Consider the following 20428-nt stretch of genomic DNA (forward strand, 5'->3'; position numbering starts at 1 on the left):
TTTTTTTCCTAGAGGGTGTGTTTTTTTTTCTAGAGTTAAAGCTGCAGGTTTTGGTCCCTATTAAACCTTTGAGAAAAGTAGAAATATTGTTGACATGTTCTGCTTTGTGCTTCCTCATAGTCATATGATCATAAACTACTATCTCAGTGCTCCTCAATCATAGAAATCTGGGGCCTGCAGAGAGTTAATTCTGCCTTTCTCAAAAGAAATCTTCCTGTACATTTTTATGTATTTGCAATACCAGACTGGGTGTTTTATTACCATCCAATATAGCTGTATTGAACTCTAAATATAGATGTGTATCCTTATTTTAACTTGTTATTAATATCAGAATAGTAATCTGGAGACTTCGTTTGGTGAGAGAGGGAATCCCACATCAGGCCTTCACTTGTTTTCCCTCAGGTCTCTGATGAACTACAAGGAATTATATGCTAGGAGTTTTGAAAAGCTGCAGACAGTGCTGGAGCCATTAATCACATACAGCCAGTTGACTGGCAGAAATGCAGCGTCTTCATTCTCACACCTGTATCCTGCAGTCAGGCTAAATTTTTTGGTTGAATTAACTAGCGCTATCAATCCATCTGTCTTCTCCATTTTGGCTTGGTTTCATTAGCTCTGCTTTAGTGTGTAGATGTCGATTTGGAGTTATTGTAGAGAACCGAGACTGTTTAAAATAGAGAGACAATGCACATAAATCCCATAGGATAGGTTGGATGTACTTGGGGTCCTTCTCCTCACAAAGCATGTGACTTTTGTCATGACACTAGGACTTCACAGATGAAGACTTGTGAATTTTGCACTCTTCATTCTGGACAACTTAATGGGTTTTTCTTTGTTTGGTTGGGTGTTTGGTTTGGTTTCTTTGTTCCAGTTGGATGTGACTATGAAAGTAGAGGTAATCCTTAGGGTAACTGCTCTCACCTAAAGTAGATACCAGTGCTGTTCTGCACCTCCGATGGAGAATTGCAGGGTGAATCTGTTATTGTTTTTTCTCTTGGGCTGTGTCCAGACTCAGGGGTTTTTTCGGGAAAAGTAGCCTTTTTCCGAAAAAACTTCCCCTGCGTCCAGACTCAAGCCGCGTTCTTTCGAAATTAAATCGAAAGAACGCGGCTTTTCTTTCGATGGCTGTAAACCTCATTTCACGAGGAAGAACGCCTTCTTTCGAAAGTTCCTCTTTCGAAAGAAGGCGTTCTTCAATGTAAATAGGGCTTCTTCGAAAGAGAGCATCCAGACTCACTGGATGCTTTCTTTCGAAAAAGCAAGCCGCTTTTTCGAAAGTTCAACGTGCAGTCTAGACGCTCTCTTTCGAAAGAGGCTTGCAGTCTAGACATAGCCTTGGAGATCAGGTGCATTCCACATCATACCTGAGCTTTTGTTCTGGCCTAGGAACAAAGGGCTCCAAAGCTCTGCAGAATGTACTGTTATTGCTAAGCCAGAAGGTACATAGCTACTTAGTTATGTAATAGAAAGCAGTCAAGCCTTACCCAATGTAATTTAATGAAATCCATCAGATGGCCAGATTCTGGTGCCCTTACACATATTGAGGAGTATTTTATCACAGGAGTAATTCCACTGAAGTACCATAAATGGGAAGATGTGGATTAAGAGGCTATTCACCATTTGTAAGATTTATCAAAATCTGTGCCAAAGAGAATGACAAAAGCCTGTCTTGCAATTTTGACCAAATTTACCCTCTACTCTGACTTTTCCTCAATATATCACTGGAAATTGTGTGATAAATATCTTTCCAATACTTATTTCAGCAATGCATTGTTTGCACAATATCGATAGCAATTAGTCAGTTATTCATTTAACTTCCAGAAATCATTGGTTGACTGTGCACTGGTACTGGTACTGTTTCTGTTTCCCACTTGGATGATCTAATTGCTAAAAAATATTTTCAGTCCAGTTGATTTTTCTTTAATCACAAAAACGTTTAATGTATGGAGCCAATTAACCTAATCTATTGGAGGGAGGGGCAAAAATCACCATGATGCAAACATTAATTCAAATGGATAGATAGCTTCATGGAGGTTAGGTCCATCAATGGCTGTTAGGGTAGGAATGGTGTCCCTAGCCTCTGTTTGTCTGGTTAAGGGTGACAGGAGAGGGATCACGTTAGGATTACCTGTTGTGTTCCTTCACTCTGGGGCATCTGGTATTGGCCACTGTCAGCAGACAGGATATTAGGCTTGACAGACCGGTAGTCTGACCCAGTATGGCCATTCTTATGTTACGTTCTTAAAAAAACTTTTGTCTTAGGAACTGACCTTGCTTGAGAATTCCATAAGAGAATGGTAATGCATAGCAAAGCTATAGGTGCACAAAGGAGCTGACAAAAAGTCAGAATAATGATCACTGAGAAATTTAATTATTCTGACATTTCCTTAGAGAGCATTAAGGGGATTACTAAGGAAGAATGATGTATATTTCTTGCTAAATTGATGCTAACAAAGAAATTAGTCAAAGTAGGATCCTCAGTAGTGGCTATTAGAGGAAAATTTAATTACATTGAATGGGGAATTAAGTGCCAAGGTCCCACTAACATTAATGGCAGCTGTGTGTCTTGTTGCCCCTGCACATCACCCTGGAATAATGTATCCCTGGGTGTTCTATTGGAGCTGATTTTTGTTTCATTGTTTCCTGAAAATTATGATACAGTTTAAAAATGACCTTAACAAAACCCCTAGGAATAATTATTTTAGAACTGTGCTAAAAAATGTACTCTCTTATGTCTCCTACATCTCATGTTATTGAGCAGAAGAGTGGATCCTTGACAGCTAAAGTGGGGAAATGTAATCTACATTATATCAAAGAAGTCAGGAAATCAGGGAGGGATTTTGGCCTAAATAATATAGAAATGTAGCTGAATAAAATAATGTAACTAAGTTAAGTGTCATTTACTCTGTCTCCTCAGTCATTAATGGTGATATTACATAAGATCAGACCTGACACTGATTCTTGCAGGAGCCCTTTAAATATGGCCTTACTGTTCCAGACTTCACCACCATTTAGTTATTTTACAGTGATCATATCCAAACTGATGTGACTTAATTTTGAGAGACACAGAACCCAATACTTTTAAAAAATCTAAATATATTACACAGATCATTTCCACTTCATCCACTAATTTTCCCAAAAAGAAGTTACATTTGTCTGAAAAGATTTACCCTTTATAATTCAATGCCACTTTGCAGCTTCCGCTTTTGATTCTATAACTCATGCCTTTGAGAATGTCCAACTACCAAAGATACACAAAGGAAAAACTTATTCTAAGCTAACCTTACTTTTTAGGGTATTTTTTAACCAAAAGATGTGGGGGAGTACTTTTTGTTTGTACAGTTATTATTTGACTATTTTTGATGTTTCTGACCCAACTTCCCTAATAATAACTTAGGTTTATGGCCATAGGTTCCAGGAAATGGAATTCATCAGGCAAGCCATTTTTGCAAAAGGCATTTGACTATTTTCTAAGATTGAGACTGCCAGAACAGATGAGAGTTAAGGAATAGGCAGTTTACTGAGATGCATGCTTGCTCTTCATGCTGGGCTGTGATATTTGTATGAAGAAAATAGGGAAATTATTCTAATAACTTTACACAATCTAATAAGAAAGATAGAGGAGATGTTTGAAGTTGTTATTCATAAAATTACAAAATGCAATGACTCAGATGATTATATGCAAATTAATATCACGTTTTTATAAAAATAAGTGGAAACGGAATGAAGTAGTTTTACGACATAATCAAGCTCTTTAATCCAACAAAACATTGTTTATTCATTACAAATCAGAAATAGTAGAAAATCTACAGTAGCCAGGCAGGTCTTGTCTATACTACAGAGAAGATTGAAGCTGCCACAGTCAAACTTCCAGGGTTCAGATTAGTGAGTCTAGTGAAAACACACTAATTTGAACGGAGAGGGCACTCCTGTCAGCGTTGGTAGTCTTGCTCCTCATGAGGAGTATGGGAAGTCGATGGAAGTGTGCATTCCCATTGACCTCCCACTGTGTAGACAGCTCCAAAATGAGATTTAAGATACTTCAACCTCCAGCTATTTATTTAACGTAGCTGGAGTTGCGTGTCTTAATTTGATTATCCCCTTTAGTGCAGATCAAGCCTCAGTGAGTATGAAGACCGAAAGAGGAATTAGATAGTATTAATCTTGCTGGCTTATTTGCTGAACCTTTTGGGAGAGAGATTGGCTACTAAGTTTGATCTGTTAAGTTTGACGCTAAATATGTTGAGAAGGCATTCAGTCTTCTACCCTTGCAAGTTTAGGGATTACAGGGAAAGTAGCGTTGTCATACACTTTCAATTATTTTTGGTCAAACTGATGGCAGAAATAAAATGTTATCAAATGTTTAAAAGAAAAAAGTATTATGGTGTGGGAAAGGTATGTTCATATTCCCTAGTATAGTCAGAGTGATATAAGTGAGGAGAAAAGTAACTTCCCAAAATTAGGTACTGAAGTAGCACTTTGCTTTCTGTCTAAACTATGTGGTAATTTATGAGGTCAGAGATGCCTTTCATGATTCAAAAATCTTTGTCCTCTAAATTCTGTATTAATAAAGACTTTCTATATCAAGGAACTTTAATTGTAAGACATTTTCTATTCCCCTCTAAAGATTTAAAAAAAGATTTAAATAAATTTTCAATGTATGCGTATGTGTCGTCTGAAGGTTATGCTCAGGCTATGCTCTGAACATGAGTTCATGCATCATTTCAGATATACTAAATTACAAATTGAATTTGTACTATGGAGACACCATGTTGGCCACAATGTTGATCTGCTCCGAAGGAGCTACATGTAAGTAAAGCTGCTGGCCTACACCATCTGATTTGTCTGGTGTAGTTGGAGAGGATGTGGATTGAAGCATTCACGCATCCCTCACCCACCTTTCCAAGGTGTGTGTTTTATACATCCATATTTTTGCATGTTTGGACTCAGGGAGGGGGCTGCTTTTATATTGCGATTACCTTTTCCATGCAAGTGTTAACTGCCTTCACATGTACTCTTGTTAGATTTTATCCTATTTCCCTATTAAAATGGTTTATTTTCAATGCCTGTCTTTGGAACAATCCTTTATGATTCAACATTAGCTGCTTCTTTTTCATTTCTACTGGATTTTTACCTTGCACACAAGGGATGAGGCATTTGTTCAGGAACTGTTATAAAAATGTAAACCAAGAAAAACCTTTTTCACACAAATTTACAAAATCCATTTTCAGTGGAAATGCTCAAAGGCTGGTGATATAGAGGAAATAACATAAAAGGTAGCCAACATGATGTTATTAAAAGGTGAGAAAGAGCAGAGGAAAACTGTGTCAGAACTCAATGTCTTTTTTAAAGCGTCCAAGCCGCTGTAGTGCTGGCACAATGGGGAACTTTTGTGAATACCAGGTCTAATACCAGGTCACAACAACCATGGGAGAATGTAAGAGCTCAGAATAGACATTGCAGAATCCCTCTTACTGACTTCTAAATACCATCCAGCTTGAACCTTTCTAGTCTTTCAGTCTCTGTTCAGGTAACGTCTATTTCTGGCATGATTCTCGTTAGCCGGATTTCCACTTACCTTGGGTGTGGCCAACTTTCCTGCAGTCCCGTAAAGTTTGTTTGTAGCTTCCAATCCTGGCTCTGTATTCTGTGCTGTTGTTTAGTTCTAATTTATCCCTAAATGTCTTCTAAGAGCCCAGCAAGCAGTGGAAGTGCTAGTAACGCTGCTAAACGTAAGCATGGTTTTTATGCGTTATCTACATATTTCCCTGTGCCAACACAGTATAATTGTGTAAAACACAACCATTTTGTTATGTAGAGAGCTATAAGCCTTGATTAGGTGTATGCTTATAAAGGGTGTATCAGTACAGTCATACATTATTAAGCAGCATTGCAAGTGCTGTTTCTTTCATTCGCCTTGGTGAAATAAAAATAAAGAGACCCCACTCACTTATATTGACCTTCTGTGGTTCAGCAAATTCTCTGGTTCAGCACTGGTCAGGTCCTGAGGGTCCTGGACTAGAGAGGTTCAACCTATATAAGAATACATAATCCCAACAGATGAGTTATAAAACAAAGGCATGTAATTTTGCAGCTCTCACAATACATATTATCTATTTGGTCAAAGATTTTTTGATTGACCTGGATCCCTTTCCTTTTCAGAATGTAAAGATGACTTTGCAAATGGCAGTTGTTGTTTCTTGGCAATAAATGATACCAATTACTCAGAACAATAAATGCCTTATATGTTGCTTTAATTCCTTATTAGATAATACATAGTACATGATCATAGGGCAGTCAGTCTTGTGCCTGGATATCTTGCTCTTAATTGCTTACTGTAATGTCAATGGGCTTCTCTTGCCCCAAGATCATTTTCAGAATAATTCTATGTGAAGTTGCAGAAACAACCACAATTCCACCTCTGTCAAAAGCAAATCTAAAACTATTTAACCTATTTCTTTAAGTATGTGCTCCAAAATGATATATCAGGACCCAACATTCTTGTGGAACTGGGGTGTCATGGTGGGGATTTTTGTTTTTGTATAAAGGGAATAGGTAAGAATTGTTTTCCTACAGGCATTTTTTACTGGGGAGTACTCTGTGAATTCCAAGAAATTCCTGTAGATGCTTTTTTAAACAAAATTTGAAAATTGTATTTATTGATTTAGGAACATGAACTCTTGTTATATTTCATTCAATTTTCAGAAATATTCATTCTCCTTTGTAACTCAACATTGTCTTCAACTATCTCTAAAATTGTTTGCACATTTCTAACTTTGATCTAAGTGAATGATGCACTTATTTCAGACCATTCAGCAAGTTTTCTCCACTGTACCCATAATGTCTCTGGGGATGCTATGGGGACACAAAGAGCTGCTACATTTGTTACGTCTTTAAATAGCACTCACTTCAGTGCTAGCCTTCTGACACTACTTGGTGGAAGCAGCTCCTCCAGGCTGGGCAACACTGCTAACAGGGCCAAACAACCTTCATTTACTCTCAGAATACGTCTATACTACAAGTTTTCCTGTCAAAGAATATGCTAATGAAGGACTCATTTGCATGAGTTGCGATCTCATTTGCTGTTTTACTTCTTCCATTCTACTCAGCACTGGCTTGTAAGACCTCAACTGGAGTAATGTATTCAGTTCTGAGCATTGCACTTTGGAAAGGATGTTGACAAACCGGAGAAAGTCCAGAGAAGAACAACAAAAATGATTAATGATCTAGAAAACAGGACTTACAAGGAAAAAATGTCTAATGGGGGAATATAACAACAGTCTTCAGGTATGTGAAAACTTGTTATAAAGAGGAGGAGGATAAATTGTTTTCATTAACCACTGAGAATAGGACAAGAAACAATGGGCTTAGTTTACAGCAAGAGACATTTAAGTTAGACATTAAAAAAAATTGTTAGGATGAATCCCTAATTTGCTACAAGATGTAAACTTGAACAAAAGCACTTACTTTCTCTGTGTCCCAGGTTCCCCTCTATAACATGGGGGTAGCATTGTGTTAATATAGTGATTGCACTTCTTTATTTCCCTACCATGTTTGAGGATAAATACATTAAAGTTTATGACGTACTCAAACACTGCTGTAATGAGGTTCATAGAAGTACCAGAGATATATAGACAAACCTCCATGCTGAATTTATTCCATCACCATTGCTACTGCCTTAGCACAGGCTGCTCTTAACAGGAGATTCCTAGCTACATAGTAGGTATAGGAGAATACATATAATTTTGACCTACTTCAGTTCCTTTCTTCATATCCTTCTTTAACAAGATAGATAGATAAATAGATAGATAGATAGATCTGAGTACTATTTGGGTCATTCCTCTCCCATTCCTAGTTCATTACTACCAATGCCTGAATGGTAGGGATAGCCAGTATGTTCACTATTCCACCAGCATTTCTTCCCATTATCAATGACAAATACTGGAATAAAGTTATTTTTTTCCAACAATAGCCTATTTTTTTCAAATAATAATTTTTTTCCAATATATTTTTTTCAAGTAGCTTGAAAAAGCTACTTGTAGTTTCCTGTGGTGCAAAATTGTAAATTTGTACATCAGTGTCCGGAGTCAAGTCTCAAAGGAGACGTCAGTTTGTGAGAAAAGGCTGAGAAAGTTCTCGTCTTTCTCATGGGAAAACATTTCATGTTCATCTAACTACATTTGTTTTGTATATTAATCCAAATAAACTCTTCACATTGGCAAAGAACACAAATGGAGACATGAATCAGAGAATGCAAGCAAAACTGTGACACTAAAGAGAAAAACAGATGGAATCCATATTGAAAGGACTCTAATGAACAAACACCAATAACTTGCTGTGATTCTCCTATCTGTTCATTTTCTTCTAGGAGTAAGGAATTCTGAAATAAGGCAAGATGTGCTATGGGGACAGACTGGCACTCTCCTAATAACATGCCAAACCAGCACATTTTTTTGTTCTGTGCTCAACATAGTTGTCAGGTAGCCACAGTGAAGTGATGGCCTCAAAAAATAGCAAGAACAGCCATACAAATAAACAATAGATAGCTATGATGTAGAGACAAGGGGGAGTGAATTTCTACAGTTCTTAACAAGACTTTTCACCCAAATAAACCACCCCAAAGTGCTGCTAGTAAGATGTCTGATTGATTGAGGTAGCTCATTGCAGTGCTGTTCTGAAGACGCTCCATTCCCATTGACCCACAGTGAAAAAGAAGTGTAGCGACATTACAGGGTAAAAGGAAGAAGATATGAATGAGGTGTCAGGGAGAAAAATGAAGGGGACAGAGGAAAGAAATGTATAGGGGAGCAAATGAGGGAAAATAGAGGAGGGGAAATAGATAACATGACATGGAGAGCACAGAAGAGTTATTGATGGCTTTGGGTTGCATTCATTATGAGAGAGTATTTCCAAAAATCTTTTGATATGGTCTCCCACAGTATTCTTGCCAGCAAGTTAAGGAAGTATGGATTGGATAAATGGATAGAAAGCTGGCTAGATTGTCAGGCTCAACAAGCAGTTATCAATGACTCTATGCCTGATTGGTGGTCAGTTTCAAGCAGAGTGCCCCAAGGTTGGGTCATGGGCCAGTTTTGTTCAACATCTTTATTAATGACCTGATGAGGGGATGGAGTGCGCCCTCAGCAAGTTTGCAGATTACACTAAGCTAGGGAAAGAGGTAGATTTGCTGGAGGGTAGGAATAGGGTCCAAAGTGACTTACACAAATTGGAGGATTAGGCCAAAAGAAATCTGATGAGGTTCTACAAGGAGAAATGCAGAGTCCTGCACTTGGAAAGGAAGAATCCTAAGCATTGTTACAGGCTGGTGGCCAACTGTCTAAGCAGCAGTTCAGCAGAAAAAGACTTGTGATTACAGTGACTGAGAAGCTGGATATGAGTCAACAGTGTGCCCTTGTAGCCAAGAAGGCTAACGGCATATTAGGGTGCATTAGGAGGATCATTGCAGGCAGATCTAGAGAAGGGATTATTCCCTTTATCTGGCAGTGGTTATGCCACAGCTGGAGTGTTGTGTCCAATTCTGGGCCTCCCACTACAGAAAGCATGTGGACGCACTGGAGAGTGTCTAGTGGAGGGCAACAAGGATGATTAAGGGGCTGGAGCACATGACTTATGAGGAAAGGCTGAGGGATTTGGTCTTATTTAGTCTACAGAAGAGTGAGGAGAATTTGATAGCATCCTCTAACTACTTGAAAGGGTGGTGGTGGGGTTTCCAAAGAGGATGGAGAAAGGCTGTTCTCAGTAGTAACAGATGACAGAATGAGGAGTAATGGTCTCAAGTTACAGTGGGGAAGATCTTGGTTGGATTTTAGGAAAAACTATTTTACTAGAAGGGTGGTGAAGTATCGTAATGGGTTATCTAGGGAGGTGGTTGAATCTCTGTCCCTAGAGGTTTTTAAGTCTTAACTTGACAAAGCCCTGGCTGGGATGATTTAGCGAGGGTTGGTCCTGCTTTGGGCAGGAGGTTGGACTTGATGACCTCCTGAAGTCTCTCACAACCCTTTGATTCTATGAAAAACAAAATCTTAAATTTATACATACATTTCCAAGGCAGAAATGTTTAGGGGTTCATCAACCAGCAAAACACACCATGTAGCTTATCTGGCCAGTCATGCTTACGGAACACAGTAGAGATCTTGCAGTCACTGGAGAAAAGGAAACAGTTGAACAATTTACTGACTAAATCCAAATAATGTTTTTTAAAGACCTTGGGTATGTCTACACTGCCACTCTAGTTCTAAGTAGGGTGGCTAATGTGGGCATTCAAACTTGCAAATGAAGTCCAGGATTTAAATATCCAGGGTTTCATTTGTATGTTCCCAGGTGCCACCATTTTTAAATGCCCCGTAGTCCGAACTACCTGCTAGATGCGGCACGGACTAGGTAGTTCGAATTAAAGCTCCTAATTTGAACTACCGTTATTCCTCCTGCAAGGAGGTTTAACTGTTGTTTGAATTAGGAGCTTTAATTCGAACTACCTAGTCCATTCTGCGTGTAGCCGTGGGCTGGTAGTTCAGACTACGGGGCATTTAAAAATGGCGGCGCCCAGGAGCATGCAGATGAAGCCCGGGATATTTAAATCCTAGGATTCATTTGCAAGTTTGAATGCCTACATTAGCCATCCTACTTCAAACTAGAGCAGTGTAGACATACACCAAGATAACCATACTGTAATAAGAGTAGTACATAAGCAAAATGAAGCTTCTCTGAAATAAATTATTGCTTAGTCAATACCTAGCCTTTAACATGAAAATCTGTAAAAGAGATTGATTTACTTTCTTTCATTGATAGATAAACATGTTTAAGGAAATAGAGTAGTGAAGGTTTAATTTTAACTTTAGTAAGTTTAGTAACTTGATATAGTTTCACAAAACATACTCATATATGTAGAAGGTTTGGATTTATACCCAGTTGGCTAAAGACAATCAAACCCAGAGAGAATTATTAATGATTCAATTTAAAATTGGAAGGAAGTACTGATATGGGGTAGGAGGGAGGTTCCAAAAAAAGCCTATTATGGTCCAATGCTATTAACAATTTGCATTTTATTGTCACTTTAAGGGAGGAATACCAAGCTGGGAGAGATCACAAATACTTTGCAAGATAAAATGAATAAAGTAAATAAAATGAGATTCAACAAAGACAAATAAAGGTGGGTTCACACAGGGAGAAATAATGAATCGCTTTAGTGATTCATTCTGAGTGAAATGCTTCTATGATTCATTAAGTATTTCATTGAATATCTGCTGCTAGCATTGTCTACAAGGAAAAAATCCATTTATTTAAAAAGGAAAATGAAAGGAAGTTGCAATTTATGCCACACTACCAAAGTGCATCCCAGGGGCTAGCAGTGAATAATGACGAAGAACAAAAATCCACCAAATAATTCCATATATAAAACTCCCATTGGTACTCTGGGGCATAAGTAGATTGTATGCTCTATGTGATTCTTATTACCAATGGATAGAAGAGGAACAAAATAGTTGCTAAAATGGGAAGCATGTAACCATTCCTTGCAGTTCGAACACTGACTCTGTTTGAGCTCAATGGTAACTGCATACCTGTAACAGAGCATAGGATTTGGCTCTACCACAATAAAATGGACAGTAACCTCTGAGAACAAGATGCTGCCAGAGGAGGAAGAGAAAGGAAGTACCATATACCACATTCAAACACAGTAACTACTGTACAGATCATTAGGGAAGTTAGTTGTTTTAAGCTTCTGTTTTTTTCACAGTTGATAGAGGTGGGGGGAATTGCAGAATACTTTCAACAGGAAAAAAAATATATAGTGGACATCAGAAAGTGCAATACTGTGTCTTTTCATCATTGCCACAGAACCTGTGCAAGGGACGGGGAGCCCAGGTGCAGTTAACTCCTGGTATAACTGTGAACAGCCATTGCACTTGATCATAGTTCAGAAATGTTGATTTATTGTAGGTTCTCTCATATACACTGAGGCTACGTCTACACAGGGTTTTTGCGCAAAAATCTGTGACGCGACCACACCTCAAGTGAATTTTTGCACAAGAAAATTTACAGTAGAACCGCAGAACAGAGGGCTTTTTCCATTGTAGGTATGCCTCTTTCTATGGGGAATAACTCCTTTTTGTGCAAGAGTTCTTGCGCAAAAAGGTGTGCGTGGACGCTCAACAGGGGTTTCTTGCGCAAAAAAAGCCTATCACAAAAAGCACAGGTGCTCTGATGGCCATTCTGTTAATGGCCATCAGAGCTTTCTTGTGCAAGAGTGTCCATGCATTCTGGATGCTCTCTTGTGCAAAAGCACATTGCTTTTGTGATGCGTTTTTGTAGTGTAGATGCGCTTTTGTACAAGAAGTTTTGCGGAAGATTTCTTCTGCAAAAAAGCTTCTTGCACAAAAAGCCTGCAGTGTAGACATAGCCTGATGGTTTGAACTCCAAGGAGAAATCCTGTGCTGAAAACAGTGTAAGAGTCTGTATGATGTCCCAAGTAATTCACTATCCTACGGGAGGTTTATGTGCACTTGAATTAATGAGTGCTGTGAACTGGAAACACCTGGTTGTCATCTTCCCCTAATTATTTGGCTCTGTGCATAAAACCAAAACTGCTTGAACTCCCGCCCCCTCCCCCCCCAAGCTTTCAACTTTCTCCCTAAATGCTCTACTCCACATAGAGAAAGCTATTATACTGGTTCTGCTCTAGATGGTTCATTTACTTGCCCTTATTTTATGCTCTATCTACAGACAGTTTCTTCAGACATCCAAATAAGAAATGTTGGTGGAGTAGACTCATTAACTCACCTCATCAGTGATTTCACCTGATACTCCACCTTAGCAATGAGCAGAGCCCACCTGATGGATCCTCTGCAGCTGCACTTTTATGTGGTAAAATGATATCACTGGAACAAGAGTGGATTTTCTGTGTCAGCCTGCAGTTGCCCTTTCATCCATTGTTAAACCTCTCCCCATACTATTGATTACACTATTCTCTAATCCCCCAGCACTCTGGTTATGTATCTGCCCTGTAGGTGGCTCTGCTAAATCTTCATGCTTCAGTGGTACAAATTACTCCAGGCTGTCTCAGCCAAGCCTAGTAGCAACTTGGGGTTATCTTACAAGAAAATAGATCCAAATATTTCCCATACAAACTATTGGGCGTGACTGCAGTGCTACTAACAACTTGTTTGTGACCATGTTGTATTAACTTGATTTAACACTTTGGTAGGTTTATTGATTAGTTATTAGCAGTAAATACTGTATAGATTCTCCAACTATTGAATTACATAAGGGTATTTGAAACACCTTTGCAACTGTTGTTACTTAATATTCCTTTTTGGTGTTTGTACTATGTTTTTTTCTTAAAACTTAGTTGCTTTTGTGCTTGCAAACTCTACTGATTTGTACCCACTATCTTAAAAAGAATGAAGTCCACCAGCTTTTGGTTCGTTGCCTAAGCTTATTATATGGTCTGACTCCCATTGATTTAGAGGGACTAAAGCTAATGTCAGCCCTTGTTTTTAGATCAGAAGAAATATTTATCTTCAAGTTTTACTCTCTTTAAGGAAGAAAACAATTCATGGATTTGCAAATTAACAGGATGATTTACTTGCTTCAGCAGAGACTTTTGGTGGAAACACTGAGCCAGACTGAACTCTGTTGAAATGATGAATGTTAGTCTTTTGCACTGCAATATTCTTTGGAAATTTACAGTGAGGCTTTTCTGAATGCAGGGGGCAAGGGTTGATGGTTACTCAGACACACTAAGCCCTTAATGGACAAAAACAGGTTTGTGAAACTACTGAAGCCTTAATAAACACAATACATTTACTTTGGTTATATAGCAGACATTTTCAGGCCATGTAAGGGCATGTCTAGTAGCCTGAGGAGGGAAGAGCTGATGGAGTGAGAGACAGAAATGAGCGTGAGGAACACCACAGTTTGTAGTGAGCTGGAAAAACTGTTCAGATGCCATGAAATTGTATTATTCAATGATGCCAGTAGACAAATATTTATTTTATTTTTCTTTCAAAAATAGTAAGCATAGCTGTTGATTCTGAGGTGAGGTGAAGCAGCGCCTCTCGGAGGTGGGGCAACTTGCCAGGAAAGAGCTTGCAAAGACTCCTTGGAAGAGGGTTAGAAGTGAGGGCCACAAAATGGATTTTCCACAGGGATCAAGAGCAGCACAGATTCAGATTCAGGGGCTAATTTAATGTGTCTATTACAAAATGTTTCCATGCAACTATAATAACTAACCTACCCAATATTGCTAAAGAAGGAAGGACCTCCAAAGACTAATGTAAATAAGAGTACCAGATAAAAGGATCACTCAGCATAGACTGGAATTTGTTACCTACCTCTCTTTACACCTCTAGTATCTTGCAGATCACAGCAAACAGAGCCATAGTCTGCCATCAGTTTTGATACAAACTATCCACTGACTTCAGTAGAAGGAGATATTTTGTGCAGACCTAATGTTGGAAACGGCCTAACGCAATGGACGTAGGACTGAGCTAATAAAGCCTTGGACCCTAGTCTTGCAGTGCTCTCCAGGTGGGTGGACTGCTGTGTCTGTGCCCTCTTAGTCCCCCCTTCCCTCATGCATCATTCCTATCAGCAGAGATAATTTGTTTCTTGCATTTTTTTAACCATTGTTTGGAAATGTGATGTAAGTGTTTTAAGTGGAACTGCAGTAGACTTATATCAGGAGGAGGAAACATTCCGGCTGCTTCAAGTTCACCCTTTCCTCTGCCTTTGTAATATAGGAAAATCACATCCCAGAGACTTTTTATGAGAATTTGGCACGATCAGATAGATTTTGTGACATTATCACTTATAGGTCACAATAGACAATTCCGGTGCATTAGCCTAAAATATAGCCGGAAAGAATACCAAAGAAGAGAAAATTGCTAAATATTTTTGTCATAGGTTTGTGTTAATTGCATCTGTTCCACGGTCCACTCCGGGAGTGCTCTGGGTCAGGCTTCCTGTCTCTGAGCAGGCACCCCTGTTCACTCTCTTCTGACAGAGCCTGGGATTTTAAGGCTGCACAGTCCCTGGCTCCTTCCATATTCTGTGATATTCCCAGAAAGCCTGATGGCCAATATAGGAATATAGGCATATATATTAGGTTTGAGTGTGCTATGGTCTTAAATTGAGTTGAGATATTGGCATGAGCAATAGGTCCAAAGCTGTAGCATATGACCAAAAGGAATGAGATCATGAGAAAGAAGAACTGGTATATTTAATTTGCATGCCCTTTTGAAATACCAGCATTGTCTTATTTAACGTTTGGGCTGAAGTAGTAGAAATAAAACCGAGTTAATTGGGAACCAGCTGCAATAAATAATTGTCTATATAAATGTGTTTAATGTATTATTTAAAAAAACTGCTTTATCTAGCCTTAGCTAAGGTTTACTAATTGGCTGTGATATTAAGGGTATAGAAATTAAATTCCAGTTCATTGCCAATACCTGCTTGACCATGTAGGAACCAACCAACATGGGTTTAATTACCCTGGGTTTAGCCTGTTTTTAAGTATCTTAATCAAATGCTTATACTTTTTTTTTTTACTGTTCAAGTACAGTAAATTGCTTATTAATTAGCCTTTACAGGCATTTTTAGAACAATTGTATAAATATTGAATGGCCTGTGGATGAATAAAGGAATTGATGATTACATTATGTGGGATGATTGCGATGGTCCCCCATGCTTTATAAAAACTGGTTTATGAACATAAATATGCCTAACTCAGAGATGCTTTAAACAAAATACCTCTGTAACCTATCAATTTTAATGTTACAAATTGATGAACCTTTATGTATTATTTTTGTGCGTGCATCATTCTTGTATGCAAAGTTAGAAATATGAAGTTTAAACCTGTTTATAATTTTAAATAGGCTAATTCGAGCCATTATGGGTGCCCTGGAAGCCTAATAACTTGGTGATCACCACAACAACTTGTAAACAGTCTTGAGCCTGTGAAACTGAGTGTCCAAGCGGTGGCTGGTGCTAGAAAGTCATATTACCATACCACCTAGTACTGAAATCCATTTTAGAACCTGGCATTTTTCCATGGAAGGAACAGGGGTGTAAAACAAATAAATCCCATCCTAGGGGAAAGTCTATTTAAGTAATGGGAAGCAACCAGGTCTTTATCTTCAGCTGGCTTTTGAAATTGCCTGGCACACTCTAAGAGGGGGGAAAAATAGAACTTTAAAGAGGGCTCGAGACCCAAGTCATAGTAATAGAATTAGTCTATAACTTGAAAATTATGCCTGAAATCAGAACAGCTCTTTAACGTAAGACTCTGCATGCAATAAGTTTTGAATGAATTAAAGACTAGTTATGTATTTTCTTTTCATTTTAATTTAGTAACTTACTTTGATCTATCTGTTTTGAGTTGCAACCACTTAAATCCTAGGCTACGTCTACATTGGCATCCCTTTCCAGAAATGGAAGCCTAATCTGAACTAGCTAGTCCATGCCGCGTGTAGCCGCACGGCACGGGGTCCGAACTAGCCGGCATTTAAAAATGGCGCCGGCCGGCTTTATGCAAATGAAGCCCGGGAAATTCAAATCCCGAGCTTCATTTGCAACTCCATATGACTACATTACCCCCCCTAGTTCGAACTAGGGGGGTAGTGTAGACATACCCTAACAGAAAAAAAGAGGAGATGAGGGGGAGAGACCCTCATTTAACACGGACACTTGAATTGACAAGGGTTTTTTCCCTTCCCCGTCTCCCCTCTTTTTCTGCTATTTATTTGTACCTCTGGACCTCTTGTTCTACTCATCTGCAGAAGTGGATTGTGCCCACCAAAGCTCATGATACTATCTACATTTTTTGTTAGTCTCTAAGGTGCTGAAGGTCCATTTTTGTTTTTTTGTTTTTTGTGTCTCTGAAGATCATCATGTTCCTTTTGTAGTGATGCAGGTACATAAGGACAAGATATAAGCCAAGGAATTTGTGCATTATTTTAAGAGTTGTAATTAAAATTTTACATAGCTCTAATTCAGGTAGGTAGAAATACTAAACAGATGTTTAATTTGGAACATTTAAACTTTGTTTGAAAATGCATGGATCTATTTACTTACATCAGAAATCACTGATGTCATTTAATACTATGTAAATACCCTTTTCATGATTTTCCTTTATAATTTCTTTCCTTTTCCCTGTAGATAATTTTCATTTTCTGAATCTTTCTATTATCTCTGCTACTTCCATTTCATGGAAATTGTCCTTTTCTTTCCACTATGTAAAATACAAAAATATTTTTGCAAGTGCAGTCGCATTTATCCTTTGATGAAGTATAATAGTGCTAATCAGTATTGTTATGGTGCATATTTGGCCCACAGCCTTGTCATTTTTTCCAGCAAATGGGAGTAATTCGTGGTGTCAGGCAGAAGAAAAAACAAGGTTTATATTTTTTATTCTTGCAATTAGCAATTAAATCTCTTGTGGCTCTGTGAAGGAAGAAGCTGTTTGATACAATGATATTCCTGCAAGAAATATTGACACTGTTTAAATTGGAGCTTTCTGTTTAAAAGATTGGGGAGGGGCAGGGAAAAGAAAGAGAGGAAGTTTACTTGCTGTTGATTGTGCATAGTTTCTAGGGACTTAACACTGATGGATGTATCTGGGAATTTGTTTAGTACGCACAGCTGGAAATAATGCAAGAAAAGGTCTCCTCGTGCTGTTTTATATTCTAGGTCTGGAACATCATTACAGACTTGTATAACACGGCATCAGTTTACCTGGGTGCACAGATCAAGTCTTCAGCCTCACGCAGGTTGATGAGGCAAACAGAACTATTGAAAGGCTAAATGAATTTCCAATATCTTCTTGATATGCTGTGTTGCTCAGAAACATTCCTGGCTAGCTATAGGAATTCATCTAACGCCACAGGATATGTCTACACTACAGCATTATTTCAAAATATCTTATTTTGAAATACGTTATTTAGAAATATCTTATTTTGAATTAACTATCTACATACAAAATGCATTTTGAAATAGCGTTTTGCTATTTTGAAATAGTGTGTCCACACTGATTGGATAGCTACCAATCCATCGGCAACCAGTTTGGCGTGGAGAGATCCATCATCGGAGTAGTGCTCATGCAGGTATGGCAGTCTCCAGCCACTGTCCCTGGGGAGGAGAGGGGCAAGGAGGGGATAGGCTGCCCCTAGGAAAAGTGGGGGAGGTGGTGCAAGTCCCCTCTCCAGGAGGGTTTGTTCTGTCCAAGCCACACTACGGACTGCCTGCAGTGTCCAGGATTGCAGGGGGAGTTGCTCCTGGGGAGGAGGTGCAGGGTAGTGGCGGGGAAGGAGCACTATCAGCCACCCTGGCACCCCAGTGACTCTCCATTTTGTGTTTCCCTCTGCAGGTGGTCAAGGCCATCAACAGAGTGCTGCTCTGCAGAGTCATCTGCCTCACTGATGTGGACGCGGTCATCGAGGGCTTTGGCGCCCTGGGCTTCCCCAACTGCGGGGGGTCAATTGATGGGACGCACATTCCCATCCATGCCCCAGACCACCAGGCCGTGTCTGACCACCGGGGCCAGTTCACGGACATCAGTGTGGGCTGGTCCGGCAAGTCACATGACGCGCGGGTGTATCACAACTCCTCCGTGTGCCAGAGACTGCATGCTGGGACTTTCTTCCCTGACCACCACATCAGGGTCAGGGATGTGGACATGCCAGTGTGCCTGCTGGGGGATGGTGCCTACCCCCTACAGCCCTGGCTGATTAAACCCTACACAGGACACCACAACCCCTCCCGGCAGGCCTTCAATGCCAGGCTCAGCAGGGCCCACATTATGGTCAAGGGGGCCTTCGGCCAACTGAAAGCACGATTTAGGTGACTCCTTACCGGCCTCGACCTCTCCCAGCACAATATTCCACACGTGGTGGCAGCGTGCTGTGTGCTCCACAATTTATGTGAGAGGAAGGGGGAGGCTTTCCTGCCAGCCTGGATGGCAGAGGTTGCCCGCCTGGCTGGCCAGTACGCACAGCCCTGCACAGCTGCCAGCCGGGAGGCCCTTCGGGGGGCTGTCCGCATCCAGGAAGCCCTGTGGGAGAGCTTCCAGGTGGACGAGAACTGAAGATCCCCTGGCATGCCCCACTGTGGCCTTGTGCCTTACATTCCACCCCCATCCCCTTCCCCTTTCCTCTCCCTAACCCCGCTTCCTGATATACAATAAAAACACCTATATTGCCACAAAAAACTCTCTTTATTTAACATAACTGGGGTGGGGGGAGGGGGGAATCAGGGTGGGAGAGGAGAGGGGGAAACCTGGGAGGAGGGAGCTGGAAGGGGGAGGCAAGGGGACGAAGGGGGAAGGGAAGCTCAGGGTTGGGGGTGTTGCCAGCCCTCCCGTCTCGCAGCACTGCGGGTGTGGGGGCTTTGGCATTTCCGGGGGGGAGTGGAGGGTGGGGCACTAGGGACGGGGGGGGTGGAAGAAGTGGGAGGGGGAACAAGGGTGGGAGGAGGAGCGATAGCTGGGGCGGCCGCAGGGGCTGGAGCAGCAGGAGGCAGCAGTCGGTCTGCCAGGGCCGATAGGTGCTTGCGGAGGGCACGGCCCTGCTCCTGCAGCTCCCGCAAGCTCTCCTGCCACAGCTGCAGGTCTTCTTGCACCCACTGCTCCTGGCTGTGGACCTGCTGTCCCTGTAACCACAGCTGCTGCCTCTGAAATTCCTCCTGGTTGCAGGTGCGCCTGCTGGCCCAGGTGTGGGTGGATGTTCCAGGTGGGGTGGTGAGTCCTGCACTCACAGGTGCTGAGGCTGCGGTGAAACAAGAGAAGTGGTGAGTTATCCCTGGGGACACAGAGGGTGAAATCCAGCCCCCCTCTGCAAGGCGAGGGCAGCAGGTCTCCGCACCATCAGAGCTGATGTGCTTGCACACAAGCCATGTTCAGCATGTCCTGCTATCCCTGGGAGTGTGAGCTGGCCCAGGACTGCACCCATGCCCCTGTGCTGTATATAGTGTGGGGGTGGGAGGGAGGGGAGATGTGCCCTGCCTCTGCGTAGAGGGGGCTTGTGGAGGGAGGGAATCATGCAGTGTCCCTCCCCGGGGTCAGGAGCTAGTCATGTGCCTTCATACATACACGCATGTGGGTAACAGGCCAGGGCCCCTGTGTGGCAGCCAGCCAGGGCCACATGCCCAGGGTGGCATGGTACATGCACAGGTTGTTGCATGTTCCGTCGTCAGCAAGGCCCACACGCACAGTCCCTGGTCTCCCTCTCCCCACCTCTCACCCCCTGCCCTGCATAAGGAGACAGTGATGGTATTCACATGTCGAGGCCTCCCCAGCCTCAGACGACACCAGTACATGGCCTCTGTGAAGCTTTGGGGGTCCTGGGTGAGTGCCACACTCTCTCCAGGCTCCTGCGACTCCTGGCCATCGTCCTCCACCTCCTCCATGCTCTGGTCA

This window comes from Pelodiscus sinensis, chromosome 2, assembly GCF_052426305.1.
Source record: "Pelodiscus sinensis isolate ZL-2025 chromosome 2, ASM5242630v1, whole genome shotgun sequence".
NCBI classification, from domain to species: domain Eukaryota; kingdom Metazoa; phylum Chordata; order Testudines; family Trionychidae; genus Pelodiscus; species Pelodiscus sinensis.